The sequence below is a fragment of the Bombus huntii genome, unplaced genomic scaffold, assembly GCF_024542735.1.
Source record: "Bombus huntii isolate Logan2020A unplaced genomic scaffold, iyBomHunt1.1 ctg00000069.1, whole genome shotgun sequence".
In the NCBI taxonomy this organism is placed as follows: Eukaryota; Metazoa; Arthropoda; class Insecta; order Hymenoptera; family Apidae; genus Bombus; species Bombus huntii.
This window is the reverse complement of record NW_026099328.1, coordinates 357,231-373,900: the sequence shown is the minus strand read 5'-3', so window position 1 is coordinate 373,900 and position 16,670 is coordinate 357,231.

Here is a 16,670-nt window from a genome sequence, read left to right as displayed (position 1 = left end):
AAAAGGTTGGATCTTGGTTTCGTCGTTCTTACGACCATATAACGCTTCGTAGGACGTGACGATGTGAAACGAAGAATCCCTTCAGAATGGAAAATGCCGCGACACGGACCGACGCGAAGGCCGACTTTGATACAAAGCCGAAGGTACTTGACTCCAACGACGTCGAGTATCGCTCAAGGGAGATCGGTCATGAAGTAAGGGAAAGAGGAGCACTCGTACGATCCTCGTCCCCCGTGCGATTAAATATCGCAGGGGTGCGGTCGATGGAGATCGTAAGAAGATTCGCGATAAAGCGATCGAAGCAGGCTTACGCCTGTAATCTTTGGAGGTACGTTAATATCGCGACTAAACGTCGTAACCTACGAAATCCGGAGAAGAGGGTCGCAGTTATTAATCGGGCAGCGATAATCGCCGGCTCCACGATATCCAACGAATTCATCCGCCTCCTCGTCCGTCGATACTCCGTCGTTCTTCGATCGTCGTTCTTAATTGCGCGTCTCAGGGGGACGAGAGCAACGCGTATCGCCACCACGCGTCGATCGACGAGGTATCGATTCGCTTCCGCGACCAGCGTCAAAGGCCGGGCCGACGAAACAACGTTATGCCACGCGTCGAGATTCGCGTTGCTCGGCGTCTTTCTCCGTGGGTCACGAAGCCAAAAGGGAGGAAAAACACGAGGGATCCGTTAAAAGGCGTCGTTGTTCGATCAGCGTGTGTCCAACGATAAGCGAAGCGACGAGGACGCGACCTAACACCAACACGGGCAATTCCTTTTCCTCGGGTTTCTCGTTTTCTGGATGGACGATCCGGTCCGTAGTTTTTGATTCTCTACAGAGGAGTATACAAGTACTTGATTTGCAAAATGATTAGTTTAAAAGATATCTTAAATTTAACTTTTTTTTATTTTATTTTATTTTATTTCTTTTATTCCTTTTTTTATTTTATTTTACTTTTTATTCTATTTTTTTTATTATGTACCTTGCAATTCGTACAGCTGAACATTAAATTTAGTATTGTAGGACTTGTGTGAATGAGGAGGAAGGATAAGAGAGAGTTAACAAGTTTTTAAGCTTTCATTAGTTTTTATTCACCTACAGTCTTGACTAAGAATATACAATTCAGTACTAATATATATAGAAAAATACAAATATCCACATAAAACTGTACATACAATCATACATACGAAACCATACATACAAAACCAGACATACAAAACCAAACTTGACTAAGAATATACAATTCAGTAGTAATATATATAAAAAAAATACAAATATCCACATAAAACTGTACATACAACCATACATACAAAACCATACATACAAGAATTATTATACTTAGAAAAAAAGTGTCTGGCAATAGTAGCGATTATTCGGGATCGAGGTATCCCAACTCCAGCCAGTATGCTGCCATATCTCTTGCGGATTCTCCCGGCTCTCGGTCCAGCAGCAACCTTGCAGTTATTGCTTCTCCTGGAGAAGGATCGATGTTGACTAGGCTCCCTGTCCGTCTCAACATGGTGAATTGGGCCACTCGATGTCTCTTCCCTTGGATCGGTTGTTCTCGTACACCTGGCAGAACGATTTTTCTAGCCCACGGTGCCATTTTTGCCAAATTACGGGGCAGCAGCCGTATTGAATCGAGACATTGCTCGCTCTCTAACCCCCAATCGATTAGAAAGACGATGTAGCCAGTCATGGTCCTTTGTAAAAGGATGGCTCTTTCCCAAGCGCTAGATTCCTTAAAATCTACTAGCACGGCGACTAGCATGCCTGTTCTTAAACTTTTCGCCTTCGGCAAGTACTCCACGGGATGTTCCATCATCTTCAAATTGAGTGTTTGGGTTATCTTCGGCCATCCAGCCAAACGAACCCACATGGTGGTAAGTGACTCGACTCGAACCACCCGGACGGGAACTCCTTCTCGGAACCGATCGTTTGTCTTTTGTAAAATCTCCATGGTATACTAGATTTAGAAAAAATTTCGAATGTTAATGTTCGACTATACTGATCTGCCTAGTTTACGTGTCTAGGTCGGATGGTGCTGGCTCCGCCGGGAATCGGACCCCCCTTTATGTACCAGCAGCACCGACCTTGGAGAGGACCCCCTTTATATATCAGCTGCACCGACCTTAGAGAGGACCCCTTTAAATATCAGCAGCACCGACCTTGGAGAGAACCCCCTTTAAATATCAGCAGCACCGACCTTGGAGAGAACCCCCTTTATATATCAGCTGCACCGACCTTAGAGAGGACCCCTTTAAATATCAGCAGCACCGACCTTGGAGAGGTACTCGGTCACCGTTTAAGCTAAACGCACGTTTTCGTTTGTCTTGTTTCACACTTTTCTTGTCCTCGCAATATTTTATAACAGTGTTATCAATATATACAGGCAAAATATATAGTCTATTTTTGATACACAAGTGTCAGATATCAATTATTGCTTTCCGTTAAAATAAATATATCATTATTAGATGCTCTTTTTAATATTCCGATCCGCATCCTTACAATATTTTACAATTTTTAACCTAAAAATGTCGCTAGAAAATAGAAAACGAAAAACAATTTGAAAAGCACTAGCTCGCTTGAATGTGAAAATTGTGACGTGGGTGTATGTGCTTTGCCCTGCTTTAAAATATATCACACTCAATTGTATTATTAATAATTAAAGTAAATTATTAAAGTTCACGTATATGTATCGTACCTTTAAGAAAAATTAACATTTAATTATCCAATGTGCTTGCGTAGAGAACAGCATTATCCGCCACATATTGCGGTGCAGTATCGTTTACGCGTAGTTCGCGTCAAACCCTGCCCTACGAAGGAACGTCCCCGCACAAAATTCAATCGTACCTAAGACGTTAAACCGATCCTTTGCAAGTTTTCTTCAAAGAGATACGCTATACGAGTTGTTTGATTGATATCCGAAAAGTTTCTTTCTGTTTATGAGGAAATAATAGACGCACAATGTTATTTGCTTTATATCGTTTTGTCGCATTACGTACGATCCATTTTGTTCTATTGAGATAAACACCGAGACATTTCACAGACTTGGTTTCACGTTTGTACGGAGGTGCTTTATTGTAAAAACGACGTTTGCGAAAAAAGACATTTTTCGGACAACCTAATATATTTCATACGATGCTGTTGCCAAGAAATATTTATTAACGAAATGCTAAAAACTGTTATTTGCAAACAAATACTAGGGGAAATTGTTTTATCCGCTTTTACGCGCAGAAGAATTTTACTGCTCAATAATATTGCGATTGGAACGAACGAGCCGTTTCGCTAACATCGGAACAAAGTAGAAACGAATCGGTACTTATCAAGGAGAAAACCTTGTCCAGCGTGGGGAAAAGTTTAAGGACCGATGTCCCTCGATCCACGCTGGAGACGGCCGATGAAACAAGGCGAATTAGCGGGAGATCGGGAGCAGAAGGCAGAACGGGCGGAATAGAAAAGGAATGGATACGGCAAGCTTCGGCCGTGCGATTTCGTATCACGTAGCGTTATCCCCTCGTAAAGTTGGCCACTCGTGCCACTAGCAGAAACTGTATGGCGGGCTCCGAGAGGATTTTAATCGCGCGACGGTCGAACGTATCGGTGAAATTACTGGAGAGCCCCGTCGACGTGCCTTTCGTTCCTGTCTGCCCCACGGCTCGGCTGCCACGGATCTAACAGATTGACCGGATCCAACGTGCCGGGTTACGAAACTTCGAAACTGGCTAGAATCGACTGCTAAGTTAATTGCCGGTCGCTCCCTCGCACCTACTCGTCTATCAGGCGACTCCAACTAGTAACCAACGAGGAAACCGCTGATGTCAGGCGTAAATTCAGCTGAAAATCCGTAGCGTGGAACGATGAAAGAGGCCGCACGGAAGAAAATAGCCTGGCGATCAAAAGGCTGGAACGTGCTTTCAGACCCGAACGCTTAGCTGCGCCGCCCCGCACCGAGATCCACTTTGACTTTCGCCCTTTGTTGCGAATATGACAGCCCGTTCGCGCTTTACCCTCGACGATCGACGCCGACCACGCTTCTGCCGCCTGTTATTTCCCAACCGTCCACCGTTTTGCTCCCCTTCTTTTTCATTTTCTTCTTTCCGCTCTTCTCCTTTTATCCTCTTTTCCCTTCTTCTCTCGCCGAAGCGCCGCGTTTGCTGTCGAGTTCGGCTACGATTGGCAAACACAAATCTTACGTGGACGCGCGATACGCGCGTTCCACGCATTTCAAATTTCACGACGTAACGTACTCGACGACTCAACGTAACGTGGAAAACGCGACAAGATGTTCGAATTTGGAATTATGCGAGCGCGCTGGGTCGATCGGCATGCCATCCGCCAAACGCGCGGCAAATAAATCTGTCGGTGTAATTTTAACGAGCCGCGATACCGCTCGAGGATTATACGGGTAATTTAAATTCCGCTCGCTCGATCGACGCGACTGATGGAACGACGATGAGCCGGCTGAGCCGAGATGAAATGATAAATTAGCGAATGAAACAGCCAAGTATAATGGAATGCCCGGTTAAATATAGAGCGTTTTAAACCGATTAACAGATAACTGCAAATTAGATCGTCCATTAACGCGGTTCGTCCACGTTCGAGCGGCATCGTTCGAGAATCAGTCGGAGAATTAGTCCGAGAATTAGTCAGAATACCCTCCGATCGATCGTTTTCCCCCCCGAAATCTGGCATTCAATCTGTTTCGATTCGCCATTCGCGCGATCCGAATTTAAGTTTCACGAATGTGAATACGAACGAGCCGTGCGTACCACTGACTATCGCACGATCGCTGTGGCAAAACGCTGGCGTACAATTAGCGCTATTTGCCGTTACGTGAAATATATTGTAAACGTTATTGCTCGCGCGTGGAAACTCGCTACTTCGCGCAGCCAGTCGAACTGTTCGATATTTATAGTTAGTCGACAAATACCGCGTACCTATCGTCGAGATTCTACGCAAGCATTGCGCGCGATAGAAACCCCTTCTATATCGTGCAATTGTCGTATCGAATAGCCGCTGCTCGAATTTCGCGCTGCGAATCGCATTCAAAAAATTTTATTTTTCTGGAAATCGAACGTGCAGATTTTTTTTTTAATTCAAACGACCTAACCCGAGCAGTTAGATTGGCCGAATTTCGTTCTCTTTGGAAACTTTGAGACCTCCGAACAACCCGTCTCTAGATGTCTACGATAACTTTGAAATTCCTAAATTCCAATTAATAAGTAAAAACCGGAACGACCAAAATTCCCTGGACCGCGTAATCCGCATGAAAATACAAATTCAGCGTCGAATTCGAAGAGATAGATGAAAGAGGGATTCGATGGTAGAGCAAATCGGACGAACGGTTTGTAACACGAGACATTAATAAAGTTGGTGGAGCCGCGGAAAGCGGATGGAAATGGAAATTTTCCGATTTTAATATCGGCGAATGCATCGGGACGCGAGAAGAAAGATCAAAAGGTTGACTGTTGATTAATTTGAGCGGCACGCGAGCCACGAGCCCCGAGCCCCGAGCGTCGCGATGCTCGTGTAACGTCAATTCATATCAGAGACCAGGCCACACACCACGGACAGGATGGCACCCAGATGTCTGCATATCCTTGGCGCGCACCCTCAATAGTCTTAAGTGCCCACCAGGGGTCCTTGGCATTTTTATAGTTAAGGTCCTTCGGACCAAGCGATTATTTCCTGTCTTAAATTTCCCTTTACGTTTATTGTCTACCACGTGTTAGCTTAGAAAGTTGGTTTCCTCCACATCTGGTATGTTCCGTTGGCAACTTTCTCGCGAGGGCGGCTAAAACCCTTCCTGGTCCACCAACCGTCCTATTATCCAATCGGAGATGGTGTCTACTGCCCTCACTTCCTTAACCAAAATTGTCATCAACAAATCCGATAGTCCCGTGTCCTTAGACACACCCACCCCTAGCTTTCCTCAGACACAGTATCGTCAGTAAAACTGCACTTATTCTGTATCCTTAGAATAGTCAACATATCTATGTCGGTCTCTACTCTTATAAGTCGCGTAGTTAATGTATTGTTGTAACTAAGTCTTACATAACGTGGTTGGAGTGAATTGTGATTTATGTTAATTCAGTGCGTGTTACATTGTGATTGCTGAATTCATAATAAAGGTTGATTAAAACCAAGTAAATAGTTGTGTTACGACTCAACTATATTTTATTTTCACCGACCAACCCAAAAATTACGTGACACTCGCGTGCGCCGAAGCTACTGCGATCGAGCGAGCGTCGTAACCTCGGTAAATAACCCGTCGTATAATATTACGTACACTGATCAACGATTCGGAAAGGGAGTTTCGCTAACCGGGGCATCGCCCCACCGTCGTGCGAAAATAAACTAATTAGCCTTTGGGGACGTCGAGGCATGCCCCTCGACGCCCCAGCGGATTTCAAGTCGTCGATTTTACAGCTAGCTGCTGTTACGTTCGAACCGTTTGTAAACCAGTGACGCGCAATTTGGGATAGCGATTGCGATCGAAATCCGACCCCTCTCGAGAATCCTACGGAAAGAGAATTTCTTTCGCAGTGGTTGGTCTGGCCGATCCAAGTTTCGGCGCGCGTTGTCGCGATGCCTAATCGCTGCGTTGCCGATCGTCGTTGCCATTGGAACGCGCGGCGAGCGAACAGCCGTGAGTTTGTTCTGTACACTCGAGGCCTGAACTTAAAGGCTTAAGGACCTGTTTGCCGTTGCAGCTCGGCAGAAACGAATCTTCGGCGTTCGCCCGAGCTAAACCAGCGAATATTCGAGCGGCCTGCCTCGGAACGGTCGCTGAATTTCTGCTGAAAAATTAATCAACGCGGAACGTAGATCGCCAGTGATAAACACGTGAAAAACCATGCGCTGATGATGGGGGAGGGGGAAGAACGGCAACGGCAACGTTGTTGCCAAACGAATGTAATGAACGGGCAAATACGCGTTTGTTTGCAAGTACCCTACGGCGAGCAAATAACGTTACGCGAAATACGCGGCCCGGTTTCATCCTGTGTCGTCCTTTTATACACACGCGTGAAAAATTTCGCGGAAATTCGCACTGGCGACGCAGAATCGGTGCGCGGAAGAAATCTGGCCGACTCCTGTTAACAAATTTCTTTCTTACAAAATTTACCCGTGGACCGCGCTATCCAGCCGCCCGTGTTTCCATCTCTTCGCCAGGAATTTGGCAACAGAGTTTGCGAAAAGTTACGGGCGCCGACTGGAGAGAACGGCGAGACCGGTTTTTCCAAAATAAAACGATCCTGCGAAATAGACGCGACGAGTGCCACGGTCAGTCTTGGAAACACGAGTCTCCGCGAAAACTCCTTCCGCTTCTGGCTATACGTACAAGTATATCAACGCGCGCCTTGCAACGCGTCTCGTGCCGTTTTTCTCCTATTCTGCTTGCACGTTTCTCAAAGAGAATACCTAATACCAAGGTGGCCTTCGCTTTACGCGTCTGTGCGATTCCCGCGATGGAAAAAACGTCGCGCTGTTCAGCAAACCAGCGTGCAAGCAACGACAATACGTATACGACGTTGCATAAATCAACGAATGTTCGCGTATAGAAACTTGTAAAAAAAAATCCACTGTCGAAAAATAGAAAAATTCGTACTCGTGCAAAGATCAGCGGGAAACGAAACGATTTTCGACTCGTAACCAAGCGTTATAGTCATAGGAATGTAACGAAGCGGCGCGCAAACAACCGACGCGAAACCATCGTGACGCAAAAGCATTTCGCGACAGGGAGCGCGGGTCCGGCCGTAGCGAAAAACCAGCAGCCAGCCCGCTGTCGTTTCACCCAATGGGGGATTGTATCGATATGTCGAGGCAGCGTCGCTGAAACCTGCTGGTGGCAGAGAGCCAACGATAAGGGCCGCCATCTATCGACCGTAAGAGCCTCCTTTTGTATTAACGACGCTGTTCCGACTGTAATTGAGAGCCTCTGTACTCCGGCCCAACGTCGCCAGGTTATTAAATCCCGGGATATAAATTAGTTAATATTATCCACGCGCCGCAAGCTCGCACTCTTTTCTTCGCCAGAGAAATGGATTTTCCGCTAAACTTAAATTGCTTAGCGATCGCCGGATGTGAAAGTTTTATCGAGTTCGTCGATAAAGAGCTTTCGCGTACAACCGACCCGATCAACGTACCATCGACACGCGACAACTGCCAACGATTTACCACGGTTACGATGGTATTACCTTTTCTTCACGATACTTTTCTTTTTCTTTCTCTTCTTCCGCCGTATTTGAGTTGATCACTATGGTTGGTCGCTTTACGTCATCGTGTACGAGGGACACGCCGAATAAAGTTTGTGGAAAATCATTACTCCACGGATCCTTTTCATCGAGTGTTCCAAGATAGCCGTTAGTGGAATTTTCGACCTCGTTTAAGACCCTTCAACGAGCTGAAATCTGCTCGCCAACTTTACTCGGAATTCAATGCTTTTCAATTACAAAGATTTTCCGGTTAACCGTTCCTTAATTAAACATGTAACTATACCGAAACGTTTAAATTACCTTTTGAACCTGGTATACAGGTCAAAGCTACTCCAGTTTACTCTGCTTTTTTCAGAACGTCCCTTTCAATTTCGCTGCGCGGAACGTCGGGAAAGGAACTCGAATACGAACGACACGAATAATTTGATAGAAAATCATCGTCGAAGCGAATTCGAAGCAAATTCGAAGCAAATTCGAAGCAAATTCGGGCCGAACGAATTCTCGCCTCGATTCGAAGCCAATATGCTTGTCCTTAAATTGGCTGTCCTCCTCGGCAGGATACCTACGAAATTGCAAATACGAGACCGACGATTCGTAGGAAAATCTGTGTGACCGCCGGTAATAAAATCTCCTATAATCGACGTTGGCCTGCTTACGTCAATCTGCTCGTGGCAGGTGTCCGACGATACAGGCTCAACGCGACATCAACCTCTTCGTTATAATCCGTACAAGCTGGGTCTCGTGTAACGGTAACGTTAGTCGTGTAATAGATATCGGCGTCGAAATCATTTCCCAATATATTTCCTGCGAAATTGCTTCGTAATTTCGTAGTAACACACCGACTGGCTATGTGCCACGTCACCGACTCGCCTACACCTCGCTATCTCTCCCTTAACGACAATTTTATTGAACCGAGCGATCGACCCGGCTCGCCCGGTAAATACCTTCGCTCCTCTGGACACACCGACGATAATTGACCCAGTTCGATATCCTTGTAAACCGACGCCAGGCGTTTCTTGCCTCGTAAAGACGAATCTTTCGAACGGTGTCACTCGCGTTCAATTCGTTTTTCTAGCGAAGGGTCTCGAATCTTTAAACGACGAGAAACCTAATCACTTTCACACAACTTTCGTTTAAAGACGAAAGAACGTAAAGAACTGGGTTCGGCCTTCTCCCATCTGCGTATCTTTCGGGGAGTCGATTGCGATGGTCATCTCCTTTGTCGGCAAGTGCTAGATCCGTCTCATCTCCTTCTTCCGTCGAATATTAGCGCCGCTACGAACGCATAAGCCGAAAAATCTTGCCACCGTATTACGCCGAAATATTAGACGATGTTCATTCGCAAGCGATAAAGCTTCGCTACTGTTCGCGATCGGCGCTGCTCTACTACGAAATATCAAATTTATCGCGTAGCCGCGTACACGGGAGAAGGAAAGAGATCGCAAGGGCGGTATTTACCCAATGCGAGAGACAGGCTACGAAAGACGAGCACGAGCGACTACAAAGTTCAATCGGGCTCGATGAAGCTTAACTTGCTCCGCGGAGAGCGGCCATTTGGAATTCGAGTGGCGTGTACGGTGTGCTCGGAGCGTTAACGAGTTCGATCGTCATCGTAAATAAGCAACCAGCGGTCCGAAAAATCTCGCCACGGTCAAGAAGACTTAAGAAGCCGTTCGCGGAAGATGGACGGCGCCACCCGCTACTTCTCGGCCGGAAATTACAGGTGACTTAGCGCGGTCTCTCTGCCCTCGCTTCTCTCGACAGACAGAGAGAAGAGGGCGCGGGCGCATCGTAAAATCCAAGCGAAGAGAAAGAAAGAGAGAGAGAGTGGCGTCGCTCGTCGAAAAACTCAGATGCGATCTTTCGCGAGTTCGTCGACAGTTTCTGCCTCGCTGTTACGTTTCTACCGCCCCCGCTGTATTTCGAAACGGAAGGGGGGCGCGATTCCGTCTGTCGGCTCTCTTCCTGCACGCTTCGTTGTGCACCGTCGCGCGTATCTAGACGCTGGAAACGAGAATTATGAAAATTTCGTGGAGCAGTTGCGCCAACTCTTCTCGTTTCTCGCCATTGAAATCGCAGGTGTCAGGTCGCGCGATCGATACAACCCCCGTTAAAGGATCGAAACGATGTTCGTTTGCGATTCTAGGCAAAATCGTTTCCTATTTAGCGTGAAAGTTCCAATTGTTTCTCTCGTCTAGTTAGCGCGCAAGCTTCTTCTCCTTTCCTTTCACTCGTTAGAAGCGAAATAGTTCAGAGATCCTCGCAGCGTTTCAAACATCCCGATGACTCTCTTCGTTCCATTGTCTTCGTCCAGTTGTCTTCGAAACGTTAATTTATTCGTTCGTTCTCCTCGTTGGCGTAAGCGCAAACGCGCTCGATCGGTTACCTCTATTTTCGTTCTTTTCTCTGGGTAGCGCGTCGAGCGAAAAGCGGGTGTGAGTGGCTTGACGGCTCGAGAGAGTGCGATCGAGGATTCCCGATGTTCTTCTCTGACGGATCGTCGATATACGTAGAACGCGACGAGGTCCAACTCGATTTCGCGTCGCGCGTTTCAGAGGATATCAGCCCTTTTCTCTCGCGATCCAGCAAGAAACGACGAGCCGAGCGAAGGAGGAGGAGTCAACCTCGACTGCGGTATCTGCGCCGACGACGCGATCCGAACGTAGCCATTGGAAGGTCGCTTTAAGCGTTAATTTGGCGATCTCGCGATCGATCGAGATCGGTGTCGGGATCGGCGTAATACGCGCGTACGATCCCATATTACGAGCGAAAGACGATTAAAAGACTTCGCGCTCGTAACCGTAACACTGTCCGGGCATGGTTGTCCTTGGGTTTACGACGCCTGTCGCTCGAGATCCCATTGTCTCGAATCGATTATCCAACACTTTGCACCTGCTCCGATTAGTGCAACGTCGAGGAACAAAACAATGCAAGAACGATAAAACATAGGATATACATTAAATGATAAGGGATCGGGGCTTTGGCGCTACTTTGGCGGGGCTACTTTGGCGGCTTAAAAGAGACGAATACGTGGAATACGTCGATCGATCTCTCGTATCGAGGATACGGACTGGCGAACGTAAGACGGATCAAGTTTCGAGCAACGTTTCGAAAGGGCGAATAAATTGGAATTAACGCGGCTCGCTATAGGGCGAGTATACGGAAACCACGGGCTGCGATAATGTAACCCGCGGGATAAAGGCTTCCGCGTACGACTCGACGTACAATTGCCCTTTACAGTGTTCGCAGTGGAAAACGATCTGCGCACAGATCGGGGTGCGGCTTAATGCCAATTCACGGACAAAGGGTGACCGCGGACGAAAAAGAGAGCCACGGGATTCTTGGAGCGAGCGAGTAAAGTGAGAACGGCCGGCTGCGCCGTTTCTTTCGACGTTGCTCTCTCGATTCGGAGATAACAGCGCTGTGTGCCGCCGGACGATTAATAACCGACTCGAGATCTAGATACGAATAAGTATAAAAAGGTTGGATCTTGGTTTCGTCGTTCTTACGACCATATAACGCTTCGTAGGACGTGACGATGTGAAACGAAGAATCCCTTCAGAGTGGAAAATGCCGCGACACGGACCGACGCGAAGGCCGACTTTGATACAAAGCCGAAGGTACTTGACTCCAACGACGTCGAGTATCGCTCAAGGGAGATCGGTCATGAAGTAAGGGAAAGAGGAGCACTCGTACGATCCTCGTCCCCCGTGCGATTAAATATCGCAGGGGTGCGGTCGATGGAGATCGTAAGAAGATTCGCGATAAAGCGATCGAAGCAGGCTTACGCCTGTAATCTTTGGAGGTACGTTAATATCGCGACTAAACGTCGTAACCTACGAAATCCGGAGAAGAGGGTCGCAGTTATTAATCGGGCAGCGATAATCGCCGGCTCCACGATATCCAACGAATTCATCCGCCCCCTCGTCCGTCGATACTCCGTCGTTCTTCGATCGTCGTTCTTAATTGCGCGTCTCAGGGGGACGAGAGCAACGCGTATCGCCACCACGCGTCGATCGACGAGGTATCGATTCGCTTCCGCGACCAGCGTCAAAGGCCGGGCCGACGAAACAACGTTATGCCACGCGTCGAGATTCGCGTTGCTCGGCGTCTTTCTCCGTGGGTCACGAAACCAAAAGGGAGGAAAAACACGAGGGATCCGTGAAAAGGCGTCGTTGTTCGATCAGCGTGTGTCCAACGATAAGCGAAGCGACGAGGACGCGACCTAACACCAACACGGGCAATTCCTTTTCCTCGGGTTTCTCGTTTTCTGGATGGACGATCCGGTCCGTAGTTTTTGATTCTCTACAGAGGAGTATACAAGTACTTGATTTGCAAAATGATTAGTTTAAAAGATATCTTAAATTTAACTTTTTTTTATTTTATTTTATTTTATTTCTTTTATTCCTTTTTTTATTTTATTTTACTTTTTATTCTATTTTTTTTATTATGTACCTTGCAATTCGTACAGCTGAACATTAAATTTAGTATTGTAGGACTTGTGTGAATGAGGAGGAAGGATAAGAGAGAGTTAACAAGTTTTTAAGCTTTCATTAGTTTTTATTCACCTACAGTCTTGACTAAGAATATACAATTCAGTACTAATATATATAGAAAAATACAAATATCCACATAAAACTGTACATACAATCATACATACGAAACCATACATACAAAACCAGACATACAAAACCAAACTTGACTAAGAATATACAATTCAGTAGTAATATATATAAAAAAAATACAAATATCCACATAAAACTGTACATACAACCATACATACAAAACCATACATACAAGAATTATTATACTTAGAAAAAAAGTGTCTGGCAATAGTAGCGATTATTCGGGATCGAGGTATCCCAACTCCAGCCAGTATGCTGCCATATCTCTTGCGGATTCTCCCGGCTCTCGGTCCAGCAGCAACCTTGCAGTTATTGCTTCTCCTGGAGAAGGATCGATGTTGACTAGGCTCCCTGTCCGTCTCAACATGGTGAATTGGGCCACTCGATGTCTCTTCCCTTGGATCGGTTGTTCTCGTACACCTGGCAGAACGATTTTTCTAGCCCACGGTGCCATTTTTGCCAAATTACGGGGCAGCAGCCGTATTGAATCGAGACATTGCTCGCTCTCTAACCCCCAATCGATTAGAAAGACGATGTAGCCAGTCATGGTCCTTTGTAAAAGGATGGCTCTTTCCCAAGCGCTAGATTCCTTAAAATCTACTAGCACGGCGACTAGCATGCCTGTTCTTAAACTTTTCGCCTTCGGCAAGTACTCCACGGGATGTTCCATCATCTTCAAATTGAGTGTTTGGGTTATCTTCGGCCATCCAGCCAAACGAACCCACATGGTGGTAAGTGACTCGACTCGAACCACCCGGACGGGAACTCCTTCTCGGAACCGATCGTTTGTCTTTTGTAAAATCTCCATGGTATACTAGATTTAGAAAAAATTTCGAATGTTAATGTTCGACTATACTGATCTGCCTAGTTTACGTGTCTAGGTCGGATGGTGCTGGCTCCGCCGGGAATCGGACCCCCCTTTATATACCAGCAGCACCGACCTTGGAGAGGACCCCCTTTATATATCAGCTGCACCGACCATAGAGAGGACCCCTTTAAATATCAGCAGCACCGACCTTGGAGAGAACCCCCTTTATATATCAGCTGCACCGACCTTAGAGAGGACCCCTTTAAATATCAGCAGCACCGACCTTGGAGAGGTACTCGGTCACCGTTTAAGCTAAACGCACGTTTTCGTTTGTCTTGTTTCACACTTTTCTTATCCTCGCAATATTTTATAACAGTGTTATCAATATATACAGGCAAAATATATAGTCTATTTTTGATACACAAGTGTCAGATATCAATTATTGCTTTCCGTTAAAATAAATATATCATTATTAGATGCTCTTTTTAATATTCCGATCCGCATCCTTACAATATTTTACAATTTTTAACCTAAAAATGTCGCTAGAAAATAGAAAACGAAAAACAATTTGAAAAGCACTAGCTCGCTTGAATGTGAAAATTGTGACGTGGGTGTATGTGCTTTGCCCTGCTTTAAAATATATCACACTCAATTGTATTATTAATAATTAAAGTAAATTATTAAAGTTCACGTATATGTATCGTACCTTTAAGAAAAATTAACATTTAATTATCCAATGTGCTTGCGTAGAGAACAGCATTATCCGCCACATATTGCGGTGCAGTATCGTTTACGCGTAGTTCGCGTCAAACCCTGCCCTACGAAGGAACGTCCCCGCACAAAATTCAATCGTACCTAAGACGTTAAACCGATCCTTTGCAAGTTTTCTTCAAAGAGATACGCTATACGAGTTGTTTGATTGATATCCGAAAAGTTTCTTTCTGTTTATGAGGAAATAATAGACGCACAATGTTATTTGCTTTATATCGTTTTGTCGCATTACGTACGATCCATTTTGTTCTATTGAGATAAACACCGAGACATTTCACAGACTTGGTTTCACGTTTGTACGGAGGTGCTTTATTGTAAAAACGACGTTTGCGAAAAAAGACATTTTTCGGACAACCTAATATATTTCATACGATGCTGTTGCCAAGAAATATTTATTAACGAAATGCTAAAAACTGTTAGTTGCAAACAAATACTAGGGGAAATTGTTTTATCCGCTTTTACACGCAGAAGAATTTTACTGCTCAATAATATTGCGATTGGAACGAACGAGCCGTTTCGCTAACATCGGAACAAAGTAGAAACGAATCGGTACTTATCAAGGAGAAAACCTTGTCCAGCGTGGGGAAAAGTTTAAGGACCGATGTCCCTCGATCCACGCTGGAGACGGCCGATGAAACAAGGCGAATTAGCGGGAGATCGGGAGCAGAAGGCAGAACGGGCGGAATAGAAAAGGAATGGATACGGCAAGCTTCGGCCGTGCGATTTCGTATCACGTAGCGTTATCCCCTCGTAAAGTTGGCCACTCGTGCCACTAGCAGAAACTGTATGGCGGGCTCCGAGAGGATTTTAATCGCGCGACGGTCGAACGTATCGGTGAAATTACTGGAGAGCCCCGTCGACGTGCCTTTCGTTCCTGTCTGCCCCACGGCTCGGCTGCCACGGATCTAACAGATTGACCGGATCCAACGTGCCGGGTTACGAAACTTCGAAACTGGCTAGAATCGACTGCTAAGTTAATTGCCGGTCGCTCCCTCGCACCTACTCGTCTATCAGGCGACTCCAACTAGTAACCAACGAGGAAACCGCTGATGTCAGGCGTAAATTCAGCTGAAAATCCGTAGCGTGGAACGATGAAAGAGGCCGCACGGAAGAAAATAGCCTGGCGATCAAAAGGCTGGAACGTGCTTTCAGACCCGAACGCTTAGCTGCGCCGCCCCGCACCGAGATCCACTTTGACTTTCGCCCTTTGTTGCGAATATGACAGCCCGTTCGCGCTTTACCCTCGACGATCGACGCCGACCACGCTTCTGCCGCCTGTTATTTCCCAACCGTCCACCGTTTTGCTCCCCTTCTTTTTCATTTTCTTCTTTCCGCTCTTCTCCTTTTATCCTCTTTTCCCTTCTTCTCTCGCCGAAGCGCCGCGTTTGCTGTCGAGTTCGGCTACGATTGGCAAACACAAATCTTACGTGGACGCGCGATACGCGCGTTCCACGCATTTCAAATTTCACGACGTAACGTACTCGACGACTCAACGTAACGTGGAAAACGCGACAAGATGTTCGAATTTGGAATTATGCGAGCGCGCTGGGTCGATCGGCATGCCATCCGCCAAACGCGCGGCAAATAAATCTGTCGGTGTAATTTTAACGAGCCGCGATACCGCTCGAGGATTATACGGGTAATTTAAATTCCGCTCGCTCGATCGACGCGACTGATGGAACGACGATGAGCCGGCTGAGCCGAGATGAAATGATAAATTAGCGAATGAAACAGCCAAGTATAATGGAATGCCCGGTTAAATATAGAGCGTTTTAAACCGATTAACAGATAACTGCAAATTAGATCGTCCATTAACGCGGTTCGTCCACGTTCGAGCGGCATCGTTCGAGAATCAGTCGGAGAATTAGTCCGAGAATTAGTCAGAATACCCTCCGATCGATCGTTTCCCCCCCCGAAATCTGGCATTCAATCTGTTTCGATTCGCCATTCGCGCGATCCGAATTTAAGTTTCACGAATGTGAATACGAACGAGCCGTGCGTACCACTGACTATCGCACGATCGCTGTGGCAAAACGCTGGCGTACAATTAGCGCTATTTGCCGTTACGTGAAATATATTGTAAACGTTATTGCTCGCGCGTGGAAACTCGCTACTTCGCGCAGCCAGTCGAACTGTTCGATATTTATAGTTAGTCGACAAATACCGCGTACCTATCGTCGAGATTCTACGCAAGCATTGCGCGCGATAGAAACCCCTTCTATATCGTGCAATTGTCGTATCGAATAGCCGC